The 13051-nt window shown below is 47.8% G+C and overlaps 1 protein-coding gene across 1 annotated transcript in view; it reads left to right on the top strand.

Annotated features, from left to right (window-relative positions):
* The first annotated feature begins 3160 nt into the window (after positions 1 to 3160).
* LOC112666827 (C-C chemokine receptor type 3) overlaps positions 3161 to 13051 on the top strand; it is a 34811-nt gene continuing 24920 nt past the window's right edge. The window contains exon 1 of the mRNA XM_035703127.2: positions 3161 to 3961. The gene's annotated coding sequence lies outside the window, so the exon portion shown is untranslated. The remainder of the gene's footprint in view (positions 3962 to 13051) is intronic.

Below are 13051 nucleotides of genomic sequence, written 5' to 3'. Positions count from 1 at the left end.
GGCCTAAGAACTTGCTGCCTTTGTGTGGAGAGCAGGGCATGCGGGAGCACTGTGATGGGCCTGGCAAATCAGACAGTCCTGTATCACATCCTGGGGTCTACCTCTTGGTAACTTTGGCTGCAATCTTTATGCTTTGATCGTCTCTTTCCTCTTCTGTAAAAACGAGGCTAATTAGGTTGACTTTATAAAGGATTGAATGAAGATATATACAGGCATCTGAATAAATGATTTGGTGGAGTGCTTGGGATTGCTTTGGATATTATTGATGCTCTGTTTTTTGTTTTTGTTTTTGTTTTTGTTTTTTTTAGATTTTTATTTATTTATTCATGAAAGACAGAGAGAGAGAGAGAGAGAGAGAGACAGAGAGAGAAGCAGAGACACAGGCAGAGGGAGAAGCAGGCTCCATGCAGGGAGCCCGACGTGGGACTCGATCCCGGGTCTCCAGGATCACACCCTGGACTGAAGGCAGTGCTAAACCACTGTACCCCATTGATGCTCTGTTTTAACTTAGGGTTCCCTTTTAGGTGCAAACCCTGGAACGGAATGCAGATACAAGTAGTGCATTTGCAGGGGAATCCCAGGAAGCCCTGCAGGGGTGGGGAAAATGGGCCAGGGAAAGGAACGTGACCATGAGGGGAGCATTATAGAAGGGCCTCCTGGGGAGCTCAGGGAGCCTCCCACTGGGGAGGCCAGGGGTGAGGAGACCTCGCGTGTATCTAGCAAATCGCTACCTGCCCAGCACTGAGTGAGGGCTGCTTCTCGATGGCTTGTGTCACTGACTATCCTCCCCAGGACTTTCTTCTCCACCAGTGCGCAGGGCTGGGCATTCCAGGCAGTGGCTATAGCCATAGACGTAGTGGAGATGGATGGAAGAATCAGCAAGGTGCACACCACAAGATTCTAACCTTGACTTTGCCCTGACCTCTGATTCCTTCATTCGGCACCCCCTTAATTTGTGTCAACCCCTCACCTAGCCTGCCGAGCCTCTTTCATCTTGCACACTTCCATTTTGTGTTTCACCCATGATATCTAATATTGACTCAGCCATTTCTGCTGCTCCTTTCCTGTCTCAACCTCAACATCCCAGAAATCTTATGCTCTGTTTGGCCAAGACAGGGCAAGGCCAGACTCCTTGACTGCGTGGAGCCTGGTTCTCACTGAGGCTCACCCTTCGGGTTCAAGTGCTATACTGTAAATACATTTCCAGGAGGATGGCAGTGCCATCACCAAGGAGCTCTCTCTGCTGCCCATTCCAGGCCACAATGTCTGGCTACTTGACAAAAGAGGTTGCTTCTGACCCTAGGCCACTTTCGGGACACCAAAGCTGGACTGATGAGTAGCCCACAGATGGACAAAAGGGTCTTTGGGAGACATGGGTGGCTCCTAGGCAGCAGCCTACCCTTGCCTCTTCCACACCACTGCATTTCATCCCCACCTGACCCTTCCACCTTGTCTCATTTCCTTTCCTAGCCTCTCTTTCTACCACCCTCCCCCGCCACATTTCTTCTTCCCAGGTGGTCAGTTCTCCTCCTTAGTCTCCATCTGTCTCTCACATTCCAGCATGCTACAAACCCAGCCTGGCAAACCAGAGGAAATAAGTCCAGCATCTTTTCTCCCCTCTGGTCTGCTTGGCTGCCCTATTGTGCTGGGTCATGTCCTGGTGTCACTGAGGTGGTTGAGCACATCCATGACCCTTCTCAAACTGCCTAGACTATTCAAGAGGCCACTTCCTCCTTGAAGCCTTCTCTTTCTGCAGCAGGAAGTCATCTAAGAGGGGCAGATGCCGGAGCTCTGAGAGTTTTAAGTTTTTCCTGGGGGTGGGCAAGGGGGTGGAGGTCCCTTTATTTACACTTAATTGTGTATGTTGGATACTTTTGGCAATGAACAGCAAGGCAGTCCACTCAAAGTAGCTCAAAAAAAATTAAAAAGAATAGAAACTATTCTTTTCTCACAAACCTAGATCTTATCTCTGGTTTGTTATTAGTCTCTAATATTCTCTTGTAATCATTCTAAATGATTTCACAATCTACACGTCTCTGTCTACAGCCTGACACCCTCACACTTAGGGGCTAAATATCACAATGACATCATGGTATAAATCTGTGGGTTGCATGGGTGTCCCCATCTGGCAAAGGGGCTGGGGCTTGACTGGGGTGCCCCAGTATTCCACGTGGCCTCCTGTCCTCGAGCTGGCCCCACCAGCTTCATTGCCTTTGGGGTGGGGAGGGGTGGAGGGAGTCCTGGACATAAGCAGAGATCGCAGTGTCTTCAGGCATCGTGTCAGAGGTTGCCTAATGTCGCCTCAGCTGCATTCGGTCAGTGAAAGCAAGTCACAGAGCCCAGCTGCAACCAAGGAGTCAGGAGATGGGATGCATCATTTTAGCTAGAGCCGTCGGGTCACACTATAGGAGGCTGAGGGCTCCAGGACAGGAGGGCCTGGAAACCATATGTTATCCTCCACCAAAGTGCAGGTTTCCTGCAGCCCTCTGGCCATCCCCCACAGCTATGTCTTCCATGTCCCTCAGCTGCTCACCCCGGGATCCTAAATCCTGGATCTCACTATCACACAGTCCGCTGCCCTTCATACCTCGGTTCCTGGCACCCCAGCTTCTGACACCACTTCCATCTTTCCTCCCTCCTGCCACTCAGCACCACTGGTTCCCCAGCCCCAGCGGGACTGTGGGTATGTGCTTTCCCCAGACCGTCAGCCTCCTCCTGCCCTTGCTGGCCATCATCTTAAATCCATAGGCCATTGTCATAGTCCCACACACACACCCACAAAGTTGAAGGCGGTAGGAGGGAACCATGCCAGCATCCAGCCTGGGACCCTCCTGCAGGAATGATGGCCCTGCGGGAGGGGCCACAGTAACCCGTGGCCAGTGTGGGGTGCTACGGTGCCACGCCACCCATCTTTCTGACATGCTCAGACCAGCCTCTGCTCCCCGCCCAGCGAGGGCTGCTGGTGTCACCTCCAGGCACTGTGACATCTAACAGAAGACAGGGCTGCTTCTTCTTTTTTGTCAGTTTATAGGAAGAAGGAAGCTCTGACGAGTACTTTGAAAAAAAAAAAAAAAGACCGTCCCCAGAGAAGTGGCTTCTCTCCAGTGAGACCAGGGCAACCCCTCCTTGGCCGTCTAGGGCAGTGCCTGGGTGACAGCCCCTCGAGGGAGAACTCCTTCTTGCTCTTCTTCTGCCACAGGGCGATGCTTAGCAGGAAGCAGACGCTGGAGGGCAGGGTTTGAGAGCTTAGAACAAACCAGCAATGGGAGGTACATAAGCTGCTGAGCAGACCACAGCAGGTCGCAGAGCTAAGCACCCGCAAGAACTGAGCGGTACCTCACTGTCAGGAGGCAGGGAGGAATGAAGAAGGTGACAATACCCTCCATCCCTCAGATCTAAGCTGGAGGCAGTGAGGTGTGTGAACGTGTCCCCTCTTGCTGAACCCCGTGGTGGGCTCCGGCTGGCCCTGGATTCCCTCCCACCTCATTCATCACACACCCATTACAGTGCCCTCCGCCTCTCTCGGATCCTGGGCAGCTGTGGGCCCCAGGTGAGTTAGGCAGGGCCTGGGACTAGTGCTAACTTAGCATCGGCACCATGTGGGAGCTGGTTGAGAAGAAAGATTGTCAGGCCCCATCCCAGACCTGCTGAATCAGAGTTTTCAGGAGCCGGGTTTCGACCCAGGAAGTTGTAAGCCCTCTGGTGCGTCTCATTTATGCTGCAGTTTGAGACTCGTTGCTGTTTGAGACTCGACTAATCAGACACTCGCTGATTAGGGTGTGATGGCAAGACCTGAACACACATCCAGAAATGCAGACTAGAGGCCCACTGAAGGAGAAACTGCGTTTTCACCAGATCCCCCCCAGGGATTTGTTTGCATCTTACGGTGTGAAGACACCCTGGTCTAGAATGTCACGGTCGAGCAGGATATCTGTGTAGGGTTCAAGAGATTCACAGGAAGGTGAGTGGAGTCCAAACATCCTGCAGAGACATTCACACCTCGTCTGGGCTACAGAGATGAGCTGGAGTCTGTCAGGTGGCCAGGGGCAGGAGATGGGTGAAGGATGCCTCTCAGGGTGTAGACGCTCGGTCAACACTGGGTGACTGCTTGTCGCACAGAAGGAGCTCACTAGCTGGGCTGCAAGATAGACTCGACTTCCGGGACCCAGCCTGAGGCTTAGTGGGGACGCCCTGGGTCCTGACCTCACCTCTGGTCCTTACGCTGTGTTGGTGGGGTTGAGGAGGAAAGTCATGCCTATCATGCCTACCTATTGCTGGCGGGAGTAGAAATTGGGTCCTCCTCCACGGAGGGCTGTTTGGCCATGTCTATCAGAATTGGAGCGTGGGCATCTTTTGTTCTAATTCCACTTGTAGGAATTTATCTTCCAAAGATTTACACGTGTGGCAGGAGATAAGGTTACAAGAATGTCCCCTGTGTTGTGGGGACTAGTTAAGGCATATTGTGCAAATTTCTGTGTTGGTACAAAACACACCCCAGGCTGGAGGGACTGCCAGCGGGGAGGTGTGGATGCTGCAGGTGCCATGTCTCTGGAGGGAAGCACAGTGAACTGCTAATATTCCTGGTCTCTGGTGAGGGAAACAGGTGGCCAGGGGAGAGATGAGGCCTTAGTTTTCACTGTATGTTATTTTGTACCACGTGGCTTGTGTACCAAGTACAACTGCCATCTATCTGCCTGGCAGTCCTCAAAATGTGGCCCAAGGACCCCTAGGGATCTCCCAAACCCACCCGACCTGAGGCGTCCCTAATGTCTCCCCTTTTCCGGATATGTATCTGTGGGTGGCTGGGTTTCCCCCTTAAACTTCATTCAGCGACAGCAATCACAACCGACCCGGGCAGAAGCAGCTGTGGGGATCCGGCCACTCTTCCCAATGACATTTTTTTTCGTCTGGGAAAATATAATTATTTTCCTAAAAGTATGGTTTATGTTGCTAGGTAACAGTTTCATCACTGCTACTTTAAGTGAATCACTGAAAATGTTTTTAAGTTCTCAGTTTTGATTTCTGCAACAGTAGGTAGTAATAATCCACGTACATGAAAGCTCTTTGGTGTGGCATCACACTGTGCGGCGCACGCGTTCCTGAGGCCCAACCGCTGGTGCGGGGCACACCGACAGAGTGAAGTCCTTCCAAGTTCCTGGCTCCGCTCATTAGTGGTCAGTGAACCTGGGCAAGTTAACTATTTTTCTGAGCCGCACACGGGGCGTGTGAATAAAACGGTGCACATTCAGCATTGAGCACATGGCATATACTCAGTAAACACGGTCATGACGGGTCCCTGAAGCCCACAGCCGACTCTGGCTACCCTGCTGCACTTTCAGTGGTGTTCAGTTGGCAGCTTGAACTGGGCCACGGGGAGGGTCCTCACACCAGGGAACCTACATCGGTGGCTTTTCCATTGTTCCCTGCAGGAGAGCTGATGTGGAACGTTGGCCGGCTCCCCACCGCAGGGCAACGACGGCCCTGAATGTACCAGGGGAGGTGTTTGCCCCCCTTTAGTCTTCCATTTGTGAGGGCAGAGGGACCTGATAAGAAATTCTGCATCTGAGTGCATACAGACCTTCAGTCTGGGCAGAATTGAGCTTTTATTTGAACGTCTGCCCTTTGCACACGGAGCTGGGGCCCAGTTCCCTAATTGCAGGGGGGTTCCTTCACATTCCAGATGCACCCACCCACCACTCAGCAGCCCAGACCCATGTTGCTGAGCAGGCTCTCTGACCTTTAGGGGGGTGAGGAATGCCATGTCTGGCCCATGTCTCTCTCTGTCTCTCTGTCTCTCTGTCTCTGTCTCTCTCTCTCTCTCTCTCTCTCACACACACACACACACACACACACACTCACACATGCTCAAGGAAGTTCTATGGCCCGGAGCTTGTGCCTTGGGGCCAGGCTTCTTGTACCCACTTCATACTTCCCTTTTCTGGACTTCTGGTCTCCCTCCCATCTTCCTTTCCAACTTCTGTGGGTTTTTGCAGGGGAGGGGATGGTGGTATTTTGTTCTGTTTTCTGGTCTTCATTTTTGGTGTTTGCTTCCCTCCCCGCAACCCCCCGCCCCCCCGCCCAAGCACCAGCTGGCAGTTTCCCTGTCATTGAAGATCACGTTCAAGTTTTTTCTTTGAGAATCTTTGGTTCTTTCAGCCCTTGTGGACCAGGCCTCCTCAAGGTCACTGAGGGTGGCCAAGGGGAAGATCCATGAAGGGAAGCAACTTCCTGCCTCCTTTGTCCTATAACAGCACTTCCTTCCAAAGTGCCACCAGAGTGCCCCCCACCTCTTGATCAGGGGACTGCCCCTCACCCCGGCATGGCCTCCACATCCAGCTCTGGGGCCTCCCCTCCCATCTTCACTGCTGTCCAGACAGTGCTACTTTCTCATCTTTAATTCTCATTTTGAGCCTCTTGTCCTCTTTCTTTTTCTTTTTTTTTTTTTTTTAAGATTTTATTTATTTATTCATGAAAGACACACACAGAGAGAAAAGCATAGACACAGGCAGAGGAAGAAGCAGGCTCCATGCAGGGAGCCCAGTGTGGGACTCGATCCATGGATCCAGTCTCCAGGATCACGCCCTGGGCTGAAGGCGGCACTAAACCGCTGAGCCACCCGGTCTGCCCTCTTGTCCTCTTTCTGATGCTTCCAGGTGTGCCTGTTTCATGAGATCTCTGCAAAGAGGACTCAGAGCCCCTTCAAAGGCCTTTACAAAGATGGCTGTTGGGGACCCTTCCGGGTTGGATGAATTTGAGGCCAGTTACACCTCTCTACCCTGGGCTTCCATTTCTCATGAGTTTTAGTGACAGAGAGTACTGGGGAGGGACTGTCCTGGGAGAAGGGACAAAGACCTCTAATCCTCGAAGCTCAAGGAGGGAAGTCTGTCAGTATGGCCTACTTGGGGGTCTAAAGAAATTACCAGGGGGAGACAGAGATAGAACCAAGGGACTGCCCTCCCCAGAGTTATACAGGAGTAGAGAGGAGGGTGCCTGGGTGGCTCAGTGGTTGAGTGTCTACCTTTGGCTCAGGTCATGATCCTGGGGTCCTGGGATTGAGTACCCCATTGGGCTCCCCACAGGGAGCCTGCTTCTCCCTCTGCCTGTGTCTCTGCTTCTTTCTATGTGTCTCTCATGAATAAATAAAATCTTAAAAAAAAAAAAAACTGAAATGTAGAGAGGACAATGGCTCTGGCTAGAAGGGCCTGCCATGACCCAGTCCTTTGGAGGGTAAGTCAGACCCTGGCACAGGCTTCCTCAGGCCTGACACAGGCCTGACATTGAACATCTTCCTGAGGTCCAGGCAGTAGAATGCCTATTTCAGAAGGGTGAGGTCAGAAGAAGCAGGATCCCATGCCACACCACTACCATGGATCCCCATCAATGCGGCCACCCTGCTCCCTAGCCATGGCCCTAAAGTGTGGTCTCTGGAATTCCTGGGTGGGCAGGGTAGAGGAAAAGAAATGGAGGCGTTACAGGGACAGATGTATTTCCAGCCCAGTTGGGCACGTGAGGCAGCACTCCAGTCTGGGTTGTGACAGGGAAAGGGGCTGCCCACCTGGCTGTGTAGCTGTCTCTTATCTCATTTGTCTCTCTCTTGCTGCTGCCCAGCCACCCAGACAGCCTTAGGCTGTCTCCTTGAAGGGTGCCACCAGGCCGGCAGAGAGCCAGGGTGCCCCTTTGCTTTCTGGGGCTGCATCAGAGAACTGGCTCTGCAGGGCTTGGGTTCTACTTTCCTACTGTACACTGCCCCTGCCTTGCCTCACTGTCTAAGCATCTCCCAGCAAGCAATGAGCACCCCAGCATGCCAGCCTTTGGTTCGAATTATGGCTCTATCAGATGCCAGTCATATGATCTTGGGTGATATTCTTTACCACTTGTCTGAACCTCAGTCTCTCCATCTATAAAATGGGCATGTTGATATCTCTTCCTTCAGAATATTGCAAGAATTAAGTGTGATTTACTACATGCCTGGCACTTGGTTCAGCTGGTGGGAATTATGTGGCTCTCTATTTCTTCAACACAAGCTTTAATCAAAGCAGCAAACATGGGTGGAGTACCTCCTGAGTGTAAAAAAACTATCCAAGAACTCCCTTCCCCCCCACCTCCATGCCAAAAAGGGGAAGGAGAGAGTATCTCAAGGAAGTGCCCGAAAAACTTCCCCTCCAGCCTCAGCCCAAATTAGCACTTATGGTTGTGCACGCGTTGTTTTAAAACTTGGATTCTGAGCCTATTTATGTATTGACTAACACACACTATCTTATTATTTCATGGAGCCTGTGTTACATCTTTTTTTTACAACTAGATTGAAAGCTTCTCAGTACCTGGCCCCATGCCCTGTCCTTTTGCGTGGGTTTTCCATGGTGCCTAGCACTAAATTGCAGCACAAGAGGTGCCAAGATCCAGACCTGCACATTAAGGTTGAAGCTTTTATGTGTGCATGACCACAGGTGAGGGTGGAGTTTGACATCTTTGGTCCAGAGTAACATTGTCAGGCATCTGCTTAAATAAATTCCTTGTCCCATTTTATTTGGCCCCAGTTCTGGGAGTGAGAAATCTTCTTGCTCCTGAGGAAGAATTGAGGGGAGAAGCAACAAGTGGGAGAGACTTGTGTCCTGTGGCTGGTCCAGAATCTGGCCAGGCAGGGGCTGGCCCAAGGCTGAGACCCTGGTAGAAGTATGGGAGAATGGCTGGTGTCTCTAGCAGGGTCCAGAAGCTTCAACCTGGGCATTGTTGCAACTGGAATGAGCGTCAGGGGGTTGCCAGGAGCTGGGTAGAAAGGGCAGGAGTGCCCATAGCCAGAAACAGGCCGAGGTACCCCCCTTGGATGAGGGACTCATAGAATAGATTAAAAACTCCTAGCAGTCAATTTGGAAATGATAACTTAATTTTCTTTTAAATAGGCCAAAGACTTCACAGAAGAGGATATCCAGTTAACCAACACATATATGAAAGTGTACTTGATATCACTGCTCATTTGAGAAATGCGAATTAAAACCACAGTTTTAGATAAATAGATTAGAGATAGCAGCACAGGGATCCCTGGGTGGCACAGCGGTTTGGCGCCTGCCTTTGGCCCAGGGCACGATCCTGGAGACCCGGGATCGAATCCCACGTCGGGCTTCCGGTGCATGGAGCCTGCTTCTCCCTCTGCCTATGTCTCTGCCTCTCTCTCTCTCTCTCTCTCTCTCTCTCTCTCTCTGTGACTATCATAAATAAATAAAAATTAAAAAAATAAAAAAAAAAGAGATAGCAGCACATACCCACTAGGATGACTAAGGGAAGAAGAAAGGAAGGAGGGAAGGAGGGAAGAGAGAAGGAGAGAGAGAGAGGGAGGGAAGGAGGGAAGGATTCCTAGGAGCAGTCAGTACCAGGTGTTGGCGAGAATGTGGGGTCAACCGGAACTCTCACACACGTTGGCAAAAGTATAAATCGACACAACCACTGAGGAGACCATTTAGCAGTATGTGAAGTAAAACATATGGTTTCTTTATGACCCGAAAATGCTACTGCAAGCTATATACCCAAGAGAAAGAAGTACATATGAATCCAAAAGATAAGCACAAGACTGTTGCTAGTAGCTTTATTCAGAATAGTCCCAAACTGAAAATCCCAAATTCCTGTCAACAATAAAATGGGTAAATTTTTTTTTTAAAGATTTTATTTATTTATTCATGAGAGGCACAGAGAGAGAAGCAGAGACACAGGTAGGGGGAGAAGCAGGCTCCATGCAGGAAGCCCGATGCGGGACTTGATCCTGGGACTCCAGGATCATGCCCTGGGCCAAAGGCAGGCACTAAACCACCGAGCCACCCAGGGATCCCCTAAAATGGGTAAATTGTGATATATTCATATGATGAAACGCTACACAACAATATAAAAGAATAATCTGCTGCTATTGTATATTACTCCATTTCTATTGAGTTCAAGAACAGTCAAAACTAATCCATGGAGATGGAAATAAAATAGTAACTACCTCCCTGGGTACTAACTGGAAATTACCCAGTCAGGGAATGTTCTGGCTTCTGGCAACGTCCTGATTGGTGTATACACACCTGCAAAATTCTAAGATTAGTGTGCTTCAGGCATTTTACTGGATGCATCCTGCATTTCAACTTAACAATCTTTTATTTAAAAAAAAAAATTTGAGATAAGTTGCCCAGAACGTGACTTCTGGGTTATACTGTAAGCACGTGTTCTAGTTTTGTAAGAAACCGCCGAACTCCTTCCCAGGGTAGCTGTATTATTTTAGAATTACACCAGCAATGTGTGAGTGACCCAGCATTTGATTTTGTCACTTTTATTTCAGGCATTCTGACAGGTATGTGGTGATATCTCGTGGTAGTTTTCATTTACATTTTTCTAATGTCCTATGATACTGAAGATGTGTTCATGTGCTTACTTGCCTTCTGTATGTCTTCCCAGGGAAGTGTCCATTTATGTCTTTACCCGTTTTCTAACTAGATTTTTTGCTTTTGAGTTTTAAGAGTGCTGTACCTTTGAGATACAAATATTTCGCTGGATATGTTGTTTACAAATATTTTCTCTGAGTCTGTAGCGTGTATTTCCATCTGCTGAATAGAGTCACAGAGGAAAGGTTTTCATTTGGATGAAAGCTAATTTATCCGTTTTTCTTTTTATGGATGGCACTTTGGGTGTCAAGTGTAGGAATGCTTGACCTTGGCCCAGATGCCAAAGATTGCTCCTTTGTCATCTTCTGGAGTCTTCCAGTTTTACATTTACAATTAAGGCTGTGATTGATTTGAGTTAATTTTTGTGTGAGATGTGAGATTGAGGCTGAGGCTTATATTTTCTTTGTGCCCATGGATATCTACTGGCTTTAGCACCATTTGCTGGAAGGGCTGTCATGGCGCCTTTGTCAAAAAGCAGTTGGACATCTTTGTGAGTCCAGTTCTACATTTTGTGTTTTGTTCCATTGATTTATCTGTCTGTCCTTCTGCCAAAACCACACTGCCTGGATTCTTGTAGCTCTGTATGTATGACATCTCAAATTCCAAATCCTGAAATTAGATAAAGTGACTCCTCTGGTTTGCCCTTGTTTTCAAAACTTGTTTTTAGAGATTTGAAGTCTTGTGACTTTCCATACAAATGTAAGAATAATCATCTTGTCTATGTCTTTTTCTACAAAAAGACCTTGGCAGGATTTTAATCTAAATTGTTTTATGTATATAGATCAATTGGGGGGAAAACTGACCTCTTTACTATGTTGAGTTTCCCAACCCATGAACATAGTCTGTCTCTCTCCATTTATTTTGGTCTTTGGCTTATTTCGCCAGCATTTTGCAGTTTCCAGCATTGAGTTCTGCAAATGTATTGTTAGAATGATACTTAAGTATAATCTAAAAGCCTTTAGGAGCAATTGTAAGTGTAATTGTGTTTTCAATTTTGGTTTCCAAGTGTTCATTAATATATAAAAATGTGATTGATTTTTCTTCATTGGGTTTTTCTTTCCCTTGGCAACCTGGCTACATTCAGTTATTAGTTCTGAGTTCTTTTGTAGATTCTTCAGGATTTTCTCCACAGATGACTGTGTCATCCTCCAACAGGGACTCAATTTTTATCTCCTCCTTTTCAATTGGCATGTCTCTCATTTCCTTTTCTTCCTTATCGCTGTCTAGGATCTATGGTTCGGGAGGAGTGGTGAGAATGGACATCTTGCCTCCTTCCTGATCCTAGAGGAAAGCACTCAATCTCTCACCCGCAAATTTGATGCAGTCACTGGCTCTCTGTAGTTGCCGTTTATCACGTCAAGGAAGTTAATATTCATAGTTCACTGAGATTGTTTACCATGAATAGTCAACTATCTTGTCAAATGCTTTCTCTGTGTTACTATTCTGCAAATAGGTTCATTTCTTGTAAGATTTTCCATTTATGAGCATGATGTTGTTCATGGTATTTTCTCATGACCCCTTTTTTGGCTGAAGAATCTGTAGTGATATTGCCTGCTTCAATCCTGACATGGATTGGTGATTGGTTGCTTTCTCTCTCTGTCTCTGTTTCTCTCTTTTATGTCTTGCTAGAGGTTCACCATTTTTAATGATTTTTTGGGGGGAAAACACATTTTTGTTGCATTGATTTTGTGTGTTGTTTCTGTTTTCAGTTTTATTGATTTGTTTTGTTCTTCTTCCTGCTTACTTGGGTTTATTTTGCCCTTTTTCTAGTTTCTTGAGAAGGAAATAGATTACTGATTTGACACTCTTCTAACATAAGCATTTCGTGTTGTCTGTTGGCTTCTCAGAGCCACCTTAGCTACCCCCCACTGATGTTGACTGGTTATATTTTTGTTTTCACCTAGTTCTATGTATTTTTTAAAAATTTCCTTTGAGACTTCCTTGTTGACTCATGTTTTTAAATTCAAGTATTTAGAAACGTTCATGTCATCTCTCTGTGATTCATTTTTAGCTGATTCCATTTTGGTCTGAGAATGGGAATTCTGTAGAATTCCCAGCTTTTGAAAAATATTTGAGGCCCTGGATGTGGTTTATATTGGGAAATGTTCAGTGGGCACTAAAAAATTTTTTCTGGTTGCGAAGGAGTTGAAATCCTATATTAATTCCCTTTCTGGCCAAAGTTACCTACAGAAGCCTTTTTTCATGGCCAAACTCTGACTGATAGAGGACGGTTATATCCCACACTGCTCAGCAATCCATCCCTTCTGTACTTTCTACCTTCTTTTCTCCAAACTCTTTCTCATTTGCTGTCCCATTGCTGAGTGTATTCCCTTTTGGCCCTGCACAGCCTGGTGACAGTCACATCTCTCTTCCCAGACCTCATGTCACACACCCTCCCCATGCCACTCAATCCTTCTCTTACCTACAGAAATTTCTCCTCTGTCAAATTAAAAAAATTTGTGCCCTCCTCACCCCCATCATCTCATTAAGAACTTTCTTTGTGATTCATTCTCCTTAGAATGCAGAGAGAATGCAGAGAAGACTATAAGGAGAGAATAACTCTTGCCACCTCTTGGGCTGAGTTGACCGCACCCTTGGATCGGTGGTGCATTCGCCTTTTTTTTTTTTTTTTTTTTTTGCAT

Source organism: Canis lupus, chromosome 20, assembly GCF_003254725.2.
Source record: "Canis lupus dingo isolate Sandy chromosome 20, ASM325472v2, whole genome shotgun sequence".
NCBI classification, from domain to species: Eukaryota; Metazoa; Chordata; class Mammalia; order Carnivora; family Canidae; genus Canis; species Canis lupus.
The sequence above is the reverse complement of the archived record's forward strand: the minus strand, read 5'-3'. Positions and strand labels throughout refer to the sequence as shown.